The sequence below is a fragment of the Bidens hawaiensis genome, unplaced genomic scaffold (assembly GCF_021521415.1).
Source record: "Bidens hawaiensis isolate Kalapana, Puna unplaced genomic scaffold, B.hawaiensis_p1.1 tig00019491_1, whole genome shotgun sequence".
NCBI lineage: Eukaryota > Viridiplantae > Streptophyta > Magnoliopsida > Asterales > Asteraceae > Bidens > Bidens hawaiensis.
In genome coordinates, this window is record NW_027492961.1 from 271,634 (window position 1) to 294,205 (window position 22,572).

The 22,572-nt window shown below is 35.3% G+C and overlaps 1 pseudogene; it reads right to left on the reverse strand.

The window, feature by feature from the left end:
- Positions 1 to 1,817: 1,817 nt before the first annotated feature.
- LOC143558481 (putative Histone-lysine N-methyltransferase ATXR5 pseudogene) lies at positions 1,818 to 5,065 on the reverse strand (annotated as a pseudogene).
- Positions 5,066 to 22,572: the final 17,507 nt, after the last annotated feature.

The window sequence follows — 22,572 nt, forward strand, 5'->3', positions numbered from 1 at the left end:
ATCCAGCAAACATACGTTTGGTCCAAAGACTTGATTTTTTTCTGGAAAAAGGGCAATCACCAAACATTATGTTCCTAGGTTTAGTTCCCTTCATGTTCTAAAATTTTTAATTACAAATAATCACAAGATACCAGGTACAAACTATCAAACTAACCAACTGTTTTTAATTGAAATATTAATTGTTTACAACTGTACCTATATGATGTCCTGATATAATAAAATAAAGGATAAAAAAAGACTTTAGTTATGGTAAAACATGTTGTCCCACACTACATTTTTCTGGCGTCATAACAAGCATGTATATACAGAGAAACTACACAAAATTTTGGGTTGGGTACGCATGCTCAAGACCGTTGTAATCAAAATACAACTTTTGGCCTCTAGCTATATCACGAGTTGCAACCAAAAGGTTTCTACATGCTCCATTAACGTTATATCGAACACATTTAACGTTCCTTTTCTTCTTCAATTCGCTGAAAATATATAAAAATAAAAATAATGATCATAAAAACATATATGCCAAATAAAGAAGATTCATAATGTTTTTTTAATCACCTTAATTACATTTAATGTTCAACAGACTACTTTAATATACAAGACCATCCCATTCTGCTTAGATCTTTTAAAGTGTACAGAAAAATTACTAGAAGACATTAATAGTTATCTTTGCATTTGTGTATGACATTATTATTTATGTTTGTTTTCGAAGTTGTAATTAACGATTTAGCAGTTGTAATTAACGTTAACATTATCAATTAGGGTTTGCAAATGTTTTACGTAAAGTTACAATCTCAATCTAATCTCTCTCTCTATATATATATGTAAGCCGTCGGTGATCATCTTCGACACCAAGTTTTATTATATATTTATTAGATTCTTAGATCCATATTCTATTGTTTGTGACAATCAATTTGTATATTACTTTGTCTTTGTGATGATGACTGAAACTTATATAGAAACCTCGTCACCCCCCCCCCCCCCCCCACCCCACCCACAGGGTATTTTCTTGTGATGATGACCGAAACTTATATATGACAATCAATTGGTATACCCCAACATGCTAGTATGGTATTTTCTTTTACATTTTCATTGTGTTGATTTAGATACACTCAAAAATATTTATCATTAGATCGTTGAAAGACTTGCCGTATATGGTTGTTTCTGCCGCTAAAGAAACGAGAAATGTTTCCTCGTTTATCTCCGCAAGTCACTAGACTTTTACTGGGGTCCTCTGCTAAAAGCAGGGTCATCATGCTGTCCGAGCCGTCGTGAGTTCGATTATTTATGAAGTCGACGTTCCCGACATATTCGGCAATCAATGTCATGTCCTTAATAGGATCATCAGCTTCAACCGTATATCTGTATCAAAGAAAATAAATTGAAGTTACTGAATGCATGTGAAATCTAATCTGGACTCAAGAAGGAATCACGACCTTGGAGAGTATATATGATAGTTTCTATACGAAAATTATATTTGATGGTTTAAATTTTTAAGTTTTAACCAAAAAATTTCTTAAGTGCTCTTGGGCTACTTTCTATCAACTAGGCTTGGGGCAAGTGTCCTTAATGGATATCACTTGAACAAATATATTTTTATAATGACCTATTAATAACTTGCTTCATGGAAATAAGAAAAGGCATTTAGTTGGATTTGGTAAATTGAGGGGGCGATAACGTAGATTGAGGGGTAGCCCACGTTATGATCTATGGGAAAGTAAGAATATATTGGGACTAATCAGGAATTCACCTCTCTTAGACATGGCTCTGCACTTATTATAGGTTTCTATGTCTCCACTTGAAAGAACCTAATAGAGAATCCAATTATGATTGGCTATATCATACCATATATAAAAACAAAAATTACATCACCCATGTAACTTTTTAAAGGTACAGAACTTTTTTACAATGGAATTGCATTAAGCTCTACTTAAGTGACTTGAATTAAAATTTTGAATTATTTCTTGATAAAAAATTCTGTTAAGCCAAAATCCACCCGGCAACGTAAACTATAAAGTATAACCTGTTTCGAGGGTTATATATGAAATTCACCCTGAATTGTTTATGCCAATTATAAAATCCACCCTCAAAATGAGTAGTTGGAACCAAAGCTAACCTGCATACCACCTTTCTCCAAACTGGCTTTATTAGCAGATTCTGGAGCCATACCAGAAGGTATGTGAGGTCATTGCTAAATTCTGCGTTAAGTGATTTTAGAGCTGCATATAGAGTCCGCATTTGTTTGCGCCTTTGAACGTCGTCTTTGCTTGGAACGTATGATAACAGTTTGCGGTTCTTCTTATGATGGGAGAAGGTGCTTGTTCGCCTCTTTCCTTTCCTAGATTCTAGTATCAAGGAATTAATAAAGTAAATTATTCACATATATGCAGAAGAAAATGAATCTTCAAAATATAGTAAACTTGAAACAGATATGAACTGAGACTTAAGTGCATGCCATCAGCTTTCTAAATGATATAACCACAGAAGTTAGGAACAAAAGGCACATAAATTGACATTTGCAATGATCGATATCAGGAAAGAAACTCATTTTTTACTGGGTTATCAGGTTAAGCTTCTTCCTTCTTGTGGATTTCTAGTGATCAGTGAAAATTTATTCTTAAATTGGTAAGATTAGACCTTTTAATTCCAATTTTAACCTCACCTCGATCTGGCCCCTTGCTAACAGCAATACGATTGCGGTTAGAGAAACAATTTTGTCTCTTTTTGTCCAAAATTCCCCAAATCATGTCATATATATATATACTCCAATTCATGCTCTACTCAATCAAAGTTAGCTTAATTTACAAACTAAAGGTAATTATCACACGATTGAAATTAACACCGATACGAAACAAACTTGTTCGACTCTTTTTCTAATTCGACTCCTACTAACAACGAAAGGGACAAATAAAACAATTCTCTTTAGTTATCTCTATATCTCCTGCGCGCCAGTCTTCCTTTTCTTTTGTGTAAATCTCAAATACCAATTTTCTCATGTACCCTGTTTCACCTTTCAGGCTTCTAGGTTCACCCGTAATTAATCTTTTCACATGCATGTAAACATTAAATATGCTTTCTATGAAAAACACATTTTCTTAACTCCCATTTGGGAATTTTTTACGTTGCAACCGAATGCTTGTAAAGAGTAAACAAAATTTTGAACCATTAACCTTATGACGTTTAGTTGCAAACTATTCATTTTACTTGCTAAACTAGACTCTAGATAAGATTAATTATAGATCAATTATTGCAATATTGGCCCAAAATAATGTTTTGTTTCTATTTTGTAAGTGACCGAAACTACTCATTATGCTTAGCTAAAGTGATGAGCCATAATAGATGAAGGTATATGAATGCAAGACCTATGATTAAAAACAACATATATGTAGCATAGTCACAATAGTTTCCGATTGAAAGATTGTTTAATATGAATGAAGCTTCTCACATTTGGTCTTACTTAAAAGATATCATATTTTTTGTGTAGCAATGTGATCAACTTAGCATTAAATGATTAGATGCGTATAAATGTTTGATATCCAAAACCGTAACGTGCGAACTTTGATCGTCTCATTCTACAGTTTCATAAACACAATGGCTGAAAATCTGCTTCACTCGGTTATATAATACATGTGCTTACCAAAAATTAAAGTTATCTAACTCTAAACGGCATGTGAAGATTCTATATCAGACATAAAACTTACTACATACAGCAGGTTTTACATTTTCAGTCATCCTTATTGTTCCTTATTTGCAAAAGAAAAAGTAACCCATACTTTGGAATTTTTAGCTATAAAATAAGTCTTGTTTTGCAATGAATGAAATGACATGTTCAGCAATTGAGAACACAAGAAATGCAAACTTGAGAAAAAAAACTATCAGGTTTGATGACTACTTTATAAATATATGATGAAAAACTAATCCACTTGTTGTTGCAAACTTTTAACATAAAATTTAACAAGTTAATGGTTTTCTTCACAAAATCGCAACCTTCGACCGTTTCCATCTACATTTCACAAACACAGTGGTTGGAAATTTAATTCACTAGGTGATTGCATTTATAATTAAATTAAAGCTAATTAGCACAGATACTAATTTGTCTTAACATTCATCAAATTAAATGATTTTTCAGTGAAGGCAGAAAAAACCCTAAAAGCTTCAAATTAGCATAAAACTTAATCAGACAAATAAAGCTCCCCAAAAATTCTAAAAAAATGATTATAAAAATAATAAAATATATTTTCAGTGGAGGTAGAAAAAACCCTAAAAGCTTCAAATTAGCATAAAACTTATCAGAAAAATTAAGCTCCCTATAAATTATAAAATTGATAATGAAACTATTAAAATAATTTTTCAGTGAAGGCAAAAAAAACCCCTAAAAGCTTCAAATTAGCATATATAAAATTATCGGACAAATTAAATTAAGCATCCCAAAAAACCAAAAACTTATAAAACTTTTCAGAAAATTTAAGCTTCAAATTAGCATTAAACATATCAGACAAATTAGGCTAGCTCCCCATAAATTATAAAAAATGATAATAAAAAAATTAAATAATTTTTTAGTGAAGACAGAAAACCCTATAAGCTTCAATTTAGCATAAAACTTATCAGACAAATTAAGCACCCCAAATAATAATAATAATAATAATAATAATAATAATAATAATAATAATAATAATAATAATAATAATAATAATAATAATAATAATCTACCCTGAGGAGAGATCTTCGTCGAGGATGTAGAACTCCATTTCTCAAGCTTAAAAAATTCATATAGGATTTTATTCGGGATCCGACCTGAAACTCACATGATTAAATAGTATAAATTAATTAGCAAGCATACTAAATAGAGAAACTCAAATTGTGTACCTTTGAGCTTGGGAGGATGATCGATGTAGTTAGGGCAGTACCAATTGCCCGCAGGTGGCCAAACAACGATCGGCTTGACACAAACCATGTGATATCCTCGATCACATTTGTCGCATAGAAGGAGCTCCTCCTCCTCCTGCTTGTCGCCCGAGCCACATTCAACGTATTTGACTTCTTTCTCACACTCAAACAACGGCAACATTTTTAATCCTTTTTGTTGTCTTCGTTGAAACTAGCTTTTCGTGAAATTTGGGGTCTTTGGAAGAGGGTTAATCGGTGAATGAGGGACAGATGTACTGTTGACATTATACATAAATGGATGGTAATAATATTATGAGAATGAGAATGATATGATCATCATATCATATACATACCAGAATAGTTCAAAAAATATATATATATATATATATATATATATATATATATATATATATATATATATATATATTAGAAGGTGGTAGTACGTTATTAATTAATGATGACATGGTGGCAAGTGATTGGAGGAGCTAATGTGCGCAGTCTCAGGTTCATTCACCGTATATTTGTTTGTGTTGCTTTTTGAGTTTTGAAGTTCTTTTTATTACTATGATTTCACTTTTGAATTTGTTGGACGTAACCGTAAGTGTGAACGAGATAAAGACAAACACTTGATTATACTATCATAGAGAATGTGATTAATAATGACCTTAACAACCTAAGACATACTTATGTATACTCATTAATCGGTGTGATGATTCACTAACCAGTGGCGTTCACGTTAACAGCTAAACACATGACACATTATTCGACCACTGTTGTATCAAGAGTTAAGTAATTTACGCTAGCTTAAATAATGTGTTCGAAATTTAGAATAAGGTGAATGGAGATTTAATATTATGGTGAATTACATATAAACTCTTGAGTATAGCTTCTTCTTTTTTCTTTTTTTTTGTAACTTGTTTAGTTTTTATTAGAGTATTAAGTATCTAACTAAATGAGTCTCTTCATGCATTCATGACTCTGTAGGCTTTTGTGCCTCATTTAAAATAACACGAGAATATACTTACAAATATATACCCATAAGAATTCTTTGACAAAAGACGAGTACTTGAAGACCCATGTATGTTAGGTAACTAAATAGAAATGATGACTCTATAACGACTTCACATTCGCATCCTTGTCTTTTCCAAAAGATTAAAGACTATAAAATCACCCCACGTATCCTTGGGTGCATGATCTTTTCCGGCAATACATATTGCTTCGACTATTTGACCATGTGATACAATAGATTTAAGTCTAAGTAGAGACGTGAAATCTATTTTAATGTATCATATTGAACAAATTTGAAGCCAAAAAGACTACAAGACCTTATTGAAGATCAAAGTTGAAGATTTTCTTTGAAAATATTGGTTAGAATCAATTCATATATATATGTAGCGTTTATTTCATAGTCTACATATATGGTTTTATGTTGTATTATAGTCTATCCTACTATTTATTTCTCATTTAATAAAAACAGTATCATTAATATTTATTAATACGGAGTGAACCATATTGGCCTAATAGCGTCATACATAAATATAAACAAATTTGTTTAATACTTTAGTACATCTCCTTAAACTAAACTTAGTTTAAGTCTGATTTATTGAATCTTCCTTCATGTTTCCATCTCACCCTCATCTTCTTCAACCCGCTACCTTCTTGATTCTCCTTGCGTCGCCATATTAATCTTCCACGTCTACGAATGCAAATTTCCTTTCCTTGACCACCATGTAGTACAACTCTAGAATCTACGAGTATTGTACCTAAATCACACTCAAATTCAATGCCTTATCCCAAACGAATCCAAGATCTCGTGCTATGATCGCCCACAAACTCCTATGTGACACCCTCATGTGTCCTTCATTCAATTCAACTAACATGTAAAAATCAAATTCTATTCCTTTACCATTATCTAGTTTAGGTGGGAGTGGTTTCTCGATAATTCCTTTTAAACCATTGAACTAAACTTTTAAACACTTGTTAAACATGTCCTTGTACTTCAAGATTGCATCATGTATTTTTAGTAAGTCCAAGAAAAAGAAACTCATATATTTATTAATGGATAAAACTCTTAGATAGGTCTTGCATTTGCATTCATTTATTCTTAACTTGTAGATTGAATGTGAGATCACTTTGTTCAAAGTATAGGCTTACATATACATGGTTTCCTTTTAAAAATCAGGATAAATCCTCACGTGTCATCTGAATATCTAGTCTCATCCTCCTCCTTCACCAAAATAACAGTTTTATTAATAGAAAACACTTCTTTAACATTACAGATGGTTCCTTCCGTGTGAACCTGGTAAGCTTATTTCATCAAATGTTCCAGACTTGATACATTCTCTTGAAAGAGGGAACATGTATAGACTACACTAGGTATTCAACATCTATTTTAACTTTGTTGATTCCTATCAATATATTTTTTTCATTTGCTCAGGTTTCTACATGCAATGTGCTTTGAGAGAAGTGAACAAATAGAAATTGTTAATGTTGCTTTTGATAGTCAGACTTACATACCAAGTGTTGAAGAACGAATTGATTAACAAGAAACAAAAACACAGAGACACAAGAAGAATCTACTATATAACCCGCAATGTTATTATCAAGGAAATATAACTCGAAAATATGAATTACATCTCTCCTCTCATGTCTTAAGAAACCCTAACTTTGTATCATTAATTTATACGCAAACATAATTTAGCTAATAAGCAATCTTAATAAACCCTAACGTACGTAGTCATTAAGAAATACCTATATATATCGTATTTAAACGTCAACTTACTAGGAAATTATTTCTCTTCCTAAACTTATGGATCTCACAGCCATTGGTATCATCCGCTTCAGTTTTCTTTCCGTTCCAGACTTCTCGTATTCTTCTTTCGGAACTTGTAAAGAAGTTGCTTCCCTATGAGCTCATCCAAAAGATTCAATCCCGTCTTACTAAATGCGTTCTGATCTAGAACCAAAATTGATTCTGGATCAATTCCAAAACCGTTTGAGGTGTAATGCCACGTGTTGGAGATCGAATTACACGGGACTATTTCATGTATGTATAGATTAAAGTGTAAGTATGAACAAGATAAGAAAAAATAAAAATAAAAACGGTTGATTTTAAAATAATAGAGAACGTGATTAAAATTGTTCTTCACAACCAAGATTTAATAATAATAATAATAATAATAATAATAATAATAATAATAATAATAATAATAATAATAATAATAATTATCACTGACAAATTATCAATGGGTTGACAACGTGTGGGTTGATCAAAAACTTAGTCATCATCGATGGAAACTATTTAGTGATGGACTATCCTTTTGTTGACTAGAAGATAAAATATCGGATGGGAAGAAAGGATTTTAAGAAAGGAGGTTAGGAGCTCTAGTGATCGATTTATAGTTGGCAGTGTACTACAAATGAAATGTACTACAAATCTAGTCCAACAACATCCATTTCAAACTTAAGATGACAACCAAAACATGTGTTTTCCGTTTGCGTTCAATACAATTGTTGCCTCGATTTTAAAATTCACCAATGGTGATCATCTTGGAATCCTTATGTGTTGGACGAAACCTAATTTATTTTTAGATGATGTGCAAATCATCTGCATGGGTTTCTTTACGGCTCTAGTTTCTTCGAATGAAACAGAATTGAGGATACACATATTAATGTGACATGTCTTCCGAGTAATATTGTGGTGGAAAACAAAAATCTTGCACACATCGTAATGTGAGGTTCCATTGAGTCTAAATATGTAGTAATTAATCACCACACAAGTTTGTATTTTTTTTTTTTTTACAAATTGTTTGCAGTGTATAGAGACAATATTCTTGTTGTTTTTCATGCATCCATTTTTAGAATAATCTAACGGGCAAAGATATAAACGAGAAGTTTTTGGTTTATGCGACAACCATGATTTAAAAATGTAGAATCGTAACATTAATCCACTTCTTTTATATAGAACTAGTGGTTTACCCGGCGCATTGCGCCGGACAGGTTGGTAAAACTCGGACGTTGGTAAAATCAAGCATTGTAGGTGACTTTGAGCCAGTAAATCGCACGAATTCGGTCAGTTTTGGTTATGTGCGTTATGACATCAAAACTAAAAACAAAAAAAATTTTAAAACTGAGGTGGACCAATAGGTAGGCGTCGGTTAATAAATATATGGCTTTGGTAAACCCAAGAGTTGTCGATCTCCGACGTTGAGGCTATGAGTCTATACAAATTTGGTCGGTCTCCGTTACGTTCATTACAAATTTGGTTGGTACCGATACTAAAATAAAATGTGGTGATTATACCCAAATTCGATCGATTTCACTTAAAAACGCAATTATCCTGTCCACACCAAAAATAATGTTGAAAGACTAATAGCAAGAAATAAAAAATTTATTTTTTCCACTATATATGTTTTAGAAAGCCTAACACAATTGAAAAAAAGAAACCAATCTACCATATACATTAAACATAAATAAGACAATTAAATTAAAAACCCATCATTTGGCCTCATGAGGGACCTTTCCAAACTGGCACAAACACTTTCCCCAACCAACAAAACCATCCCACCAACACCAATGTACATGCTAACTTTCAAACCATTACTATATATACAAAAACAAAAATAGCTCATTTTGTGACACCAAAGCTCTCTTTTATACTAATTAGTAATTTTGTAAGGTCCCGTTTTTTATATTAGTCTTATGTATTTATTTGGCTCAATTATGATGTATCTTAATAGCGTACGGTTTCATTTATTGAATGTTTGGATCTAAGGTTATGCATTTAAAGTCCATTGGGCTGATAAAATGAAAGAGTAAATGATATGCTCTCGCCTATATAAGGTGAAGCATACTCATACACACAACAATCTTTTGCAAATACAATATTATCCATCCAACTCTCTCTATTCCCCTCTTTCTTTCTATTTCCAGTAATAAACAAAACAACAACAAGATTCGAGATCTCGGTTGGCCACAAGTGATTTCCGCTAGCTTGTGGTTAGAGATTGATTCAAGAACCAGTTGTTTGATCTATTCTAAGGACCTACAATTGGTATCAGAGCTTTTGGATCTACTAGTTACAGTCTTGGGTCACAACCTTGGATTTTGGTCTTGTTTGAGTGTTTGAGACTTGTTTTTAAGTGGTTTAAGTGGGATTCGGGCTTGCTAGTGTGTTTACGAGCTTGAAATCTGTGTAATAAGTGACCTTGAAAGCGTACGGGTTTGTGAAAGTGTAGTTGTTTTAGCATAGAGTTTGTATTTGAAGTTGTTAAAGTGTTCATTGGATTCTTAGTAAGATTAATCGAGTTTCCATATTGTACTTGTGTGAAAATTCATGCAAATGTGAAAACTGTACCTTCTGAATGAATTCTAACTTAATCGGCATTCCAACTAATCGAATCCACATTACAAACTAATCGAATCGAATTTCTATTCGATTCGATTCATTTGCAATTCGATTCGATTCATTTATATTCAATTCGATTTCTTCAAAATTCTATTCGATTCTTTTGAGTTTGATTCTTGTTCACTCGATTCGATTCCCTCAAACTTGATTCGATTCCTTTGCACTTGGTATTTTGAACAGAAGCTGTTGAACGACTGTTTGATTTAAATTCTGAATTGAACAATGACGATTGAACTTGAGATGTTAAAGACATACCTGATTTTTGAAAATGAAGCTGGAACTACCAACAAGCCCCCAAGGCTAATCAATTGGAATAGAAACTTTGAAGAATTCAAGTAGAGGTTTAAGAACTATCTAAGAATCAATGACTATGCTATTCTTAGATCAATTGAAAACGGTCATCATCATCCTATCACTGAAACTGCTGATGGACTAGTTGATAAGCCCTGCTGCGGCCTACAATGATGATGACAAGAAGATGATCCTTGATGATCAAAAGGCCTATGGCACTTTAAATGTGTGTCTTTCACTTGAAATCTCTCAAACATAAAGCGAGCACACTACTGCCAAAAGACTTTGGGATGCACTTGTTGGTAAGTTTGAAGGAAACATGGAAATGAGAAATAGTAAAAAGGCAATGTTGAAAGGGGAATTCAACACATTCAATCATATTCAAGGAGAAACTGTTGGATCTCTCATCAAAATACTTGAGACGTTGGTCACCAAAATGAGAATTGCTGGGATTTACTATAATCAATCATAAATCAATAAGTTGTTGAACTCTTTGCCTTACACTTGGAATAGCAGGGTGATCACCATCAAAATAACTTCCAATCTAGACCAAACATCACTATCTGACTTGACTTCCACAATAGGATCATTTGAAATGGATGACAAGCTCATATTGGGTAATCACATCAGCTCATTCAATCATGTAGGAATCTTTACAGGTTCAGGAATCAACACTGCCTTCCTTAGTCAAGCTCATCCTACTATACATCCGGTCAATGGGGTGAAAATGTATTCTGCTCAATCTCCACAGAATACTTCGTTCAAGTCCACCGCAATTCAAAAACCATCAACAAGCTCCAATTCATTTCAAGAAACCGTGAACAAAGCTGTTGAACAAGCCCTCAGGCCTTAAGGCACAAGGGATTAACAAGCCTGCTGGTAGCTCATAGCTCATCCAACTCCACTCCTCAAGATGATGACTCAAACATTGCATTGTTTCACGCATTTATGGCAAGTCATGAGTAGTTGTTACAAGGAAAACTCCTACCTCCTTCATTCCAACAAAAAGACATTCCCGAAATCAACAAGAAGGATTTCAAGACGATGGACATAAAGTACCAGATAGCCATGGTTGTTCATCGTGCATCAAACTTTATGAGAAAATATGGGAAAAACAGCTTCAAAGACTCCAATGGGAAAGGAACTGGGGTTAACAAAGACAGGCTTTGATGTTACCCAATCAAGCCCGCCAATAACATCCAGATCACTAAAGTTTCTGACCGTGAAGGCAGTAAAAGGAGTGACAAATGGAAAATGGGTCAAAACAGCTCTTTGAACCAACGAGTTCCCCGAATTGGTCAAAGCAACTCAACAAATAGGAACTCGGGCTCAAGATCAAATTCAAGGGTCTTGATCAACCAGTCTACTAAAAGTACTAAGCCAAACTGGGAGAACGATCAATTCGTTGAGCTGATAAAACCACTGACTTTTGCCGGGATAGCTTTTGTCACTAAAGATCAATCGTCTTCAGCTCTGCTTCAAAGGGAGACTAAGCCACCTCTAACATTCCTATGGTACACAAACTCTGTTCTCAATCTTGTATAGATAAAGCAGAGACTTATAGAACTCACAATGCCGCACTAATTAATGAAATCTTAGGCATTAAAAGTCAGAACGACGAATATAAAAAGGCCAAAAAGATATTCACCACTATAATTAAAGCTCATAGCAATGACATGACAATATTATATGAGAAATTTTATCAGTCCAATAAGCCAGCTGAATTTCACGCGAGAAGAATAGTTGATTTGAACGCTAATATTGAAGAACCAAAATTAGACCTTGCCTAAAGAAAAATAGTTGTGGATGATGTGCGAAAATATATATATAAATAAAACACAAGTCGCAACTAAGCTTTAAAAACCAAACAATCTATCCTAGTTCACACAAACGGCAAGTGTACCGATCGCGTATAGCACAGATAAGGAAAGTCCGGATATCGAACTCGAAGACACGTGAAAACGTTTTTAATTACCAAACTCTAACCAAGACTCACCAAAATATTTAATTGATTTATTTTAGAATTTATTTAACTACTTAACTTAACTGAATGCAAACTTTTGACAAAACTTTGAAAACTTTGATTTAAATTCAATGAATAAAAACGTCTACCTAAGAATGAATCATGTTAATAGAAATAACACGACAACGGATTGAAAATATTCAAGACACCGGTTATAAAAGATAACACAACTAAAACTTGTTTAAGAAAGTCAAATTACCTCTCAGTCTCTCTAACAAACTCTAACTTGTTTTAATTGATTTTAAAGAACAAACCGGTAAAACAATTATTAACGTGTTCAAATGTTGACTCACATCTCGGTCTCACCGACACACTAGCCTAATGGAAACGAATACTACGCAACCAAGGATAGAGGAACAATTTAACTTAACCCAAATTAAACCAACTAACTGCACATAAACACTCAAACTTGACAAGACAAGAACCCGCTCTCGCGCAGTTTTAATTCTAACAAGTAAAAGCAATGAGACAATATTACTTCTTATCACCTCTAGGTCTCAAAGAAGGTGTATTTTAACTGATTTTAGATGATTATATTACCCACTTATCCCTACGGTTGTACACCCCGCAAATAAACCCAAAACACCAAGTAAAGAGTTTAACAAGCAATCAATTAACTAATGCAAGAGGATTATAAGTAATAACAAATAAAACACAGCCATCACACACAATCTAATTTATGGTTTAGTTAAACTTTACATCAATAATTTAAGTCTTGAACATTAACAATCCATTAAACAAGTTAAAACCACTCAACAATCATCTATCCTAGGTAGAACAAGTTTAGCTACTCATTGATTTTGGACAGCCATGCATACTCAAGAAAAACATCATAAACATCATCATAAACATAATTAAACTCATTCAAGATCCAAACAATATCAATAACAAGACAAACAATCAATCAATTGCAAAACAATTCAAAACAAAAGACCAAATCAATAGAGTTAGGGTTCTTGAAAAACAAGTAAAGATTATGAATGTTTTACTTAGTATTATGGCTGAGATTTGTGATGTATAAGGTCCCTAGCAGCTGCCCCGATGTTCCTCTTTGATGTCCAGCCGCCACAGCCGCCGGTTCTTCTTTTTTTCCCTTCTTTCTTTTCCGGCTGCAATAGTTCCGATCGGAACTAGGGTTTAGGTTTCTTTTTTTTTTATTTCGGGTCTTGGCTGATTAATTGGCTGCCAACTCTCTTGTTATTAAGTTAATATAATATTATATAAGGCCTTTAAGATGTGGGCTTGGGTCGGGCCTTGACTTGTAAGTTTGAAAGTTGCACAATTAAGCCCCTAAACTCTTCAATTTAACTCTTTTTTCCACCAAACTTCATCACCTACAAGAAAACAATCATCTTTGTAATATCAAGCATAAACAAACCATAAAACTTAATAATTAAACTAAAAAGTAATTAAAACATGATAAAAATGATACGGAAAGTAAGTGTGTTTCACTACACATCAAACATCCCCACACTTAAACCTTTTCCGTCCCTGAAAAAGTCTAATGCAGTTGGATCAGAATCGGAAAATCAAAGTTAAATCAAACATATAGGTTATATTTTAAAGCTCAGAAAAACGCAAAAACCGCGATCATCGATATTGTTGTCCACCTAAACCCATGCCTTAATCTTTACCGGGACAAATAAGATCCGACAATAATATTACTTAGTGGTTTACACAATTAAGACCCGCTTATTTTCTGCTTTTACCGGACCAGACCACCCCAACTTGACTTAAACTTCAAAATTTGCAGAATTAAAACTTTGTTGCTCAATATTTATGAATAGTTAAGACGATCAAGGGCATTGTTTATCCACCTAAGCTTAAGCATCAAAGTCTACCAAGCAGCCATTAGATATGATTAAGGTTCAATTATTTTTAGCTAGTGCTCCCCACAACATGACATACCTCCGTTATCAAGCAATACTCCAAATCCATAACCATAGGTGAGTATGCAAAATTTTATCTGTAGGGCTTACATGTAGCGTGTCCCTTGTGGTCCGTTTCTTAATGGTAATGAGACGCGAGCAAGGGGACCCCACATGACTAACAGCGTGGATGATCAAGTCTGTAGTGTATATGTACTTTCGTACTTTTTTGTGATCATGTTTATAGACTTATAGGGGTTTGCTCTTTGGCTTTATTTTAAATATCCACAACCCCACTTAGGAATTGTGAATACCCAGCTAAATAGATTGCATACAGACCCATGGTCTCCGGACCCGAAGCATCCCATCAATACAGGATTTAAGGTTATAAAACCATACGCCAATGAGGTGTAAAACACTAAACTAGCAGTTTAAGATTTATATCACAGGCTACACGGCATACTCTAACGTTAAACCTACCCAAGCATCATATGATAACGTATTCAGATTTTTAAAAACTCATGATATTTACAATTTTTCATACCAAAATTTGAGGCTTGAGTATGGCCAGACCTTTCATTGCTTATTTTCCACGGACATAACGCTTTACCCACAAAAGATTTCCGTTTAAACCGTTTTATCAAATTTGCCCTTTCATTTTCAAGGCTGAGCCTACCGACACATCCCAAGTTAAGTGCGTTTTCTTTTATTTATCTCATATTATTAGTAGTTTGAAAAACCGATTTCCGATAAATATCATCATCTCCCACTTTAATGCAAAAGAAATTAAAAACAAGGGACATTTTTTTTTCCAACTTAAACAACGTACGAAAACGAAAAACAAGTGAAAACTTTTTATTATTTTTTAAATTTTTTAATTTTCTTTTTTCATTATTATTATTATTATTTTTCTACAACTAAGTAAAATAAATTCTCATCCCCACACTTAGAACGAAATCGTCCTCGATGAGAACAAGAAAAAGAAATAAAATAAAATAAAACGTAAAGCATAAAATTAAAACTTGAAAGAACATAAATTAAAATAGAGAACGGGTTACTCCCCTGGTTTAGATGCAGATTCTTCATCGGCATTATATGACTCAAACGAACGACCGTATAGCATTTCATTCGCGACCGCAACCACGGGTGAACCAGTTCCAAAACGCCATCAGAGCTACCATGCGCATAATAATACCTGTAACAACTCAAACTCGCTCGCATGTAGCGGCGTACAAAACAGAAAACAGAAACATAAGAAATAAAAATATTTTTGTGTTTTTGAATTTTTTATTTTTTTTTAATTTTTTTTATTAAATATTAAAATTTTTTTTTTGTATTTTTATTTTTTTATAAATAGAAATAAAACAAATAAAAACAAAAAGTAAAGGGAATCATAATACAAACTCTACAACTCGGGCTGTCTCCCGAGTGATGCATCCATCACGACTATTCCTCGGTGAATGAGTCAAGGTAGAACACCTCGACTGTCTGATCAGTTATCGGCTCTCTAATGTAGTGCTTCAATCTATGGCCGTTCACCTTAAACTTCCTGCTTCGGTCTTGTATCTCAATCGTGCCATACGGGAAAACCTCAGTGATCGTGAACGGTCCCGACCATCGGGATTTCAACTTTCCCGGGAATAACCTCAACCGTGAGTTATACAGTAAAACCTTATCTCCACACTTGAACTGCTTATTACCCTTCAATTTCCTGTCATGCAGTTCCTTCGTATGCTCCTTATACCGAAATGATTGTGCATATGCGTGATCCCGGAGCTCCTCTAATTCATGTAATTTATGGAAACGATTACCCTCTGCGGCGTGTAAATCAAGATTAACCCTTTGAAGGGCCCATGAAGCGCGGTGTTCCAATTCAACAGGAAGATGACAGGCCTTCCCATAAATCATCCGAAATGGTGTGGAACCAGTCGGAGTCTTGTAGGCTGTACTGAAGGCCCACAGAGCGTCATCTAATTTGTCGGACCAATCCCGACGATTTGAACCAACCGTTTTCTCGAGAATACGTTTGATTCCCCGATTACTCACTTCTACTTGCCCACTAGTCAGTGGGTGGTAGGCGGTCGCAAGCCGATGGGTGACCCCATAACGCTTCAACGCCTTATCCATCTGCGAGTTGGAAAAGTGAGTACCTCGATCACTGATCAAGGCTTTCGGGACTCCAAAACGAGCAAATAGACTTTTCAGAAAACGGACTACCACTCGGGCATCATTGGTGGGTAGAGCTTTGGCCTCAACCCACTTAGACACGTAATCGACGGCCACGAGTATGTATTTGTTTCCACGCGAAGATGGAAACGGTCCCATGAAATCAATACCCCAAATATCAAAAACCTCACAAACTTGAATGGCATTCTGGGGCATTTCATTTCGCGAAGAAATGTTGCCGACACGCTGGCAACGATCGCAACTCTTAACAAACAGGTGAGCATCCTTAAATATATACGGCCAGTAAAAACCAGAATCAAAGACTTTCTTTGCCGTAGAACTCACATCGTGGTGACCTCCAGTCGGTCCCACATGACAATGGCTCAAAATTTGCCATCCTTCCTTGACATCCACACATCTTCTAATAAGCTGATCAGCACCAATGCGGAAAAGATACGGATCGTCCCAAAGGTAAAATTTGATGTCAGCAAAGAATTTCTTCTTTTGCTGGTAAGGCATCTTTGGGAGGTATCCGTCAGCGAGATAGTTCGCGAAATCAGCAAACCATGGAAAACCTTCCTCTTGTGCAGTAATGAACATCAGACTCTCCGTCGGAAAACGATCGTCTATCCTAACTCCTGAATCTCCTAAATCAACTCCCTCTAGTCGTGAAAGGTGATCAGCCGCCACATTCTCGGCCCCCTTTTTATCATGGATATCTATATCGAACTCTTGAAGCAACAGCATCCATCGGATAAGACGAGGCTTAGCATCCTGCTTGCTGAAAAGATATCTAATAGCTGCATGATCTGTATAAACAATCGTTTTGGACAAAACCAGATAGGACCTAAATTTGTCGAAAGCGAACACCACAACTAAAAGCTCTTTTTCGGTGGTGGTATTGCTTTCCTGTGCACCATTTAAGGTCCGGCTCGCATAGTAGATCGGATGGAAATGCTTATCCTTCCGTTGTCCAAGAACCGCTCCGACTGCGAAATCGCTTGCGTCACACATCAACTCGAATGGTAACGACCAGTCGGGAGCAACCATGATTGGGGCGTTAACTAGTTTGTCTTTTAGAAGATCAAACGCCTCGATACACTGCTCAGAAAAAATAAATGGAGCATCCTTCTCCAAAAGTTTGGTCATGGGTCTCGCGATTTTAGAAAAATCTTTGATGAACCGGCGGTAGAACCCAGCATGACCTAGAAAACTACGAATTGATCTCACAGATGTAGGCGGGGGAAGATTAGAAATGGTCTCGACCTTTGCCCGGTCAACCTCTATCCCCGCACTTGAGATTCGATGACCTAGAACAATGCCCTCGCGAACCATGAATTGACATTTTTCCCAGTTAAGGACTAGGTTGGTGTCAACGCAGCGGGACATCATGTAACACCCCGTAACCGCAGCGGAAACGTACACGGGATGCAACAGACACATCTGATATCAACAGCATTGCTTATAAAGAAAATACCACTACATTAATTTATAACATATTACATTGTTGCGAGTTGCGTTACTGTCTAGGTGTTACACACATATATTACCAATAAGACATTAATATATATTCATTACAAAATACAGAGCAGCAAGCTTCCAACAGGTAGCACAGATAGTTAAGCACATATCAATCATTCCAACCTGGGCATACCTAGAAAGCATGTAAAGAAAACGGGTCAACTACGAATAGTTGGTGAGTTTCACTAATTTAAATAAACCATAGATCAGTATAAAAATCATATGTTAACGATGAAATTATGCTAAGCCCGTTAATGAAAACTCTATTAACCCAAAAACACATTAAATGATCCCTGGGGACACTGTTAACCCAGAACATATCCAATAACCCCTGGGGACACTGTTAACCCAGTACATATCAAATAACCCCTGGGGACACTGTTAACCCAGCGCATATCAAATACCCTCTGGGGACACTGTTAACCCAGAACCATATCCAATAACCTCTGGGGACACTGTTAACCCAGAACCATATCCAGTAACCTCTGGGGACACTGTTAACCCAGAACCATATCCAGTAACCTCTGGGGACACTGTTAACCCAGAAACATATCCAATACCCTCTGGGAACACTGTTAGCCCAGAAATATATCCAATAACCCTCTGGGAACTAAGTTACCCCAGAACAATTCCACCCGATAAACAAATTATCTATTCTATGCATCATACCATATATATATATAAAAATATACAAGTGTTTCCATACGATCGGTATGTACTTAGATAATTTAACACAATCATGCTTTCCGCCCCGGGAAAATATTTAAAACAGTTCATTAAAAGGGGCTCGTGAAAACTCACCTTTTTGTGAGTCTGAGGGTAATACAATGAACAGCTACGTGCCTGGATCTGTAATATAATATCTAGTCGTTACTATATAATTCCCATAAACTAAATCCGTATTAATCGGTACATCTGGGGACATTGTTAACCCAGTACTGTACTCGATCCGGGGACAATGTTAACCCCGTGACACTCCTAAGGACTCAGATTGTGCCATTACTTAGAGTCGGACGGTCAAAATTATCATTTTTATGTTTTCCTTGATTTGCGTGCCTAGCACGGTCATCCGTTTTTAGTTTCAAAAATGCGTTTATTCACACTTAACCCAAATATGGTGTTTGACTGTTATTTTAGTTAAAGTGATGAAATTAGAGCTCGGTTTGACACCCCGTTTGGCCGCGGGGCCCGTTTCCGTCATTTAGGTGCCGGAAACAGTAAAATCGGGTAAAATTATTTTCGGATGATTTATTTTTACTTATTTTACTTAGTTTTATGAAAATGGTCCATTTTTAGGTTTTTATATACCAATCAGCTCGCTTATGCGAGATTTGCCGGTTTACACGTTTTAAGCTTTAAATATTTGTTTTTATGTTCATTTTAGCACAAATAATTACCCGTTTAGTCTCGGGTCTTGAAATTTTGCACAAAACTTATTTTGACAGTAAGACATTTAATAAAAATTTTCCAGATTTATTTTCTTATATTTACATTTATTTATCTATTTTTAAACCTTTTTAAAACACTAAATATGTCAAAAATACCAAAAGACTTTAGAAAAATCCCAAATTATTCTGGGATGATCCTTGCCATCCTCATAACTCCCTGGTATTTTTCCAGAACTTAAAACTCATTTTTCAAGCCATTTTCACCCAAAACCGAGCTAGAAAGCCCTAGAACTCGTTTCACCGAAAAGCCTACTTAGACTTTTCCAACTGAGCTCAAATTTTGTGGGTGACTTTTATATGTTATAAAAAGCTTATCTTAAATTTTCCAGAATTTTTCATCATGTTAGCTATTTTTCACCATTTTTGGCCAAAACCGAGCATTAAATTCACCAAATATTCATCTTTTATCCAAAAATTACCAAAAATTCACAGATCTCATATTTTCATGTGTAGATCATCTCTGTGAAATTTCGTGACCCGACTCTAAGCGTGCTACAATCTGTCCAAATTTCATAACCACACGAAAACCGAACTATCTTGTGTTTTCTAGCTTTAGATCGCAAGGATCTCGGTTTCTAGCCTTTGCTAGCCGCTAGATACAACACTTACAAGCACAATAACACTATACCAAGCAAACTATACCAACAATCAAACCATTTCTTTCAAAGTGTCGGTTTTTATGTAAAAACAAAGGTTTTAACCGTAAAAATCCGTTCTCGACTCTTTTTACTCATTTCTTGGACCAAGATCCTTTGTATAACATGTATACATCTCTTGATCATGCAAGAGTCGGTTTCATCTCGGGTTTTCACCCATCTTTCACATGGAAACTCATTTTTACAAGATTTCAACCGTAAAAATTCATTCTAAACACTTTTAACTAACTACTTGGATCAAGATCCTTTGTATAACTTGTATACATCCCTTGATCACACGAGAATCGGTTTCATCTCGGGTTTTCACCCATCTTTCACTTGGAAACTCATTTTAACAAGATTTTAACCGTAAAAATTCGTTATAAACTCTTTTAACTCATCACTTGGATCAAGATCCTTTGTATAACTTGTATACATCACTTGATCATGCGAGAATCGGTTTCAACTCGGGTTTTCACCCATTTTACATTTGAAACCTCCTTTTCTCAAGATCATGAAGTTAGAAAACAAAATTCAAGCTTAAAAACATATGTTATACCTTCAAATCTTGGTTAGAACTCAAGAATATTGGATGAATGTTGAAAGAGTTGAGAGCTTTTGAGAGAATTGGTGTGAAAGAAAAGAAAAATGGAATGTGTGTGTGTATAAACAAGGCCGGCCATATGGTGGTGTGTGGGGGGCCCACATCTCAAACCATGGCCACACATTTGGATTACACAATCCGGATAATGTTGTGGATAGACTGGTTCAGTTCGTTTCTCGTTTAAACTCGTAATTCGGCTTAAAACGAGCCTAAAATGGTCGTTTTTCGGGTTAAAATAAAATTTACATAAAACTGATTTAAAAACTTTAAAAAAACTCAACCATAACATTAAAACATCATATTGTCGGTATTTGTGCATCTTTTTCGGTTTGATCGATCGTCTCTTGCTTGGTTGATGTTAAAGGTTTCGTTTATCGTACCGACGTACTAATAAATCGAAATCCTTTTTCTGTGCTATAATTTACTTATCCCGAAGCATTAATACTTCGTAAATATCACTAAACATTATATACTTTGTCTATAATGTAATTCCCGATTCGTTCGGGTTTCAATAATCGTTCATTGGTTAATTGTAATTCCAATACGATTCACTATATAATCGAGTATGATTCGTACTATGAATCATATATACTCGTATATACGTACTATAACTCATATAATCAATATTTAAATAACACGTAAATAGTATATTCCGGCTAGGGTATACCTGGATTTGCCGGAATCGTTACATTCTCCCCCCGTTATAAAAATTTCGTCCTCGAAATTTTAGGCGTCAACTACTTCCTTTTGAGGAAATAGGTGGGGGTATTTCTTCCGAAATTCATCCTTTCGTTCCCAAGTAAATTCTGGGCCTCGTTGCGAATTCCATCTAACTTTGACCAACGAGATCTTATTGTGTCTAAGTTGCTTGATTTTACCGTCCACTATTTCGATGGGCTCCTCTACGAAATTGAGCCTATCACTTATTTGAACACCCTCTAAGGGTAACACCGATGTCTCATCCGCCAGACATTTTTTCAAATTTGACACATGAAACACGTTATGAACTGCACTTAGTTCCTCAGGCAGTTCTAGTCGGTAAGCTACCGGACCGATCTTTGCAGTGATGTTGAATGGTCCAATGTATCTAGGGGCCAACTTCCCCGCCTTTCCAAATCTGACCACTCCTTTCCAGGGTGATACTTTCAGATATACTTTTTCACCCTTCTCAAATGACAACGGTTTTCGACGGGTATCGGCATAACTCTTCTGCCGATCCCGCGCGGCTTTCAAGTTGTTCTTAATTTCAAGAATCTTGCTGGTCGTCTCCTGGACCAGATCCGATCTAATGACCTGCGAGTCTCCCACTTCAGACCAGCAAAGTGGTGATCGGCACTTCCGCCCATACAATGCTTCATAAGGTGCTGCCTTTATACTGCTATGGTAACTGTTATTATAGGAAAATTCAACGAGTGGGAGATGTTGATCCCAATTTACCTTAAAGTCCAGTACGCAGGCACGAAGCAAATCCTCCAAAGTTTGAATGGTCCTCTCAGACTGACCATCGGTCTGAGGGTGGTAAGCTGTGCTTAGGTCAATACGTGTTCCCAACGCTTCTTGGACAGCTTGCCAAAGTTTGGAGGTGAAATGGCTATCCCTATCGGAGATGATCGAGATGGGGATGCCATGACGAGACACTATTTCATTTATATAAATTTGCGCAAGTCTCTCGGTGTTATAATTATTTCTAATTGGAATAAAATGTGCCGATTTGGTTAATCGATC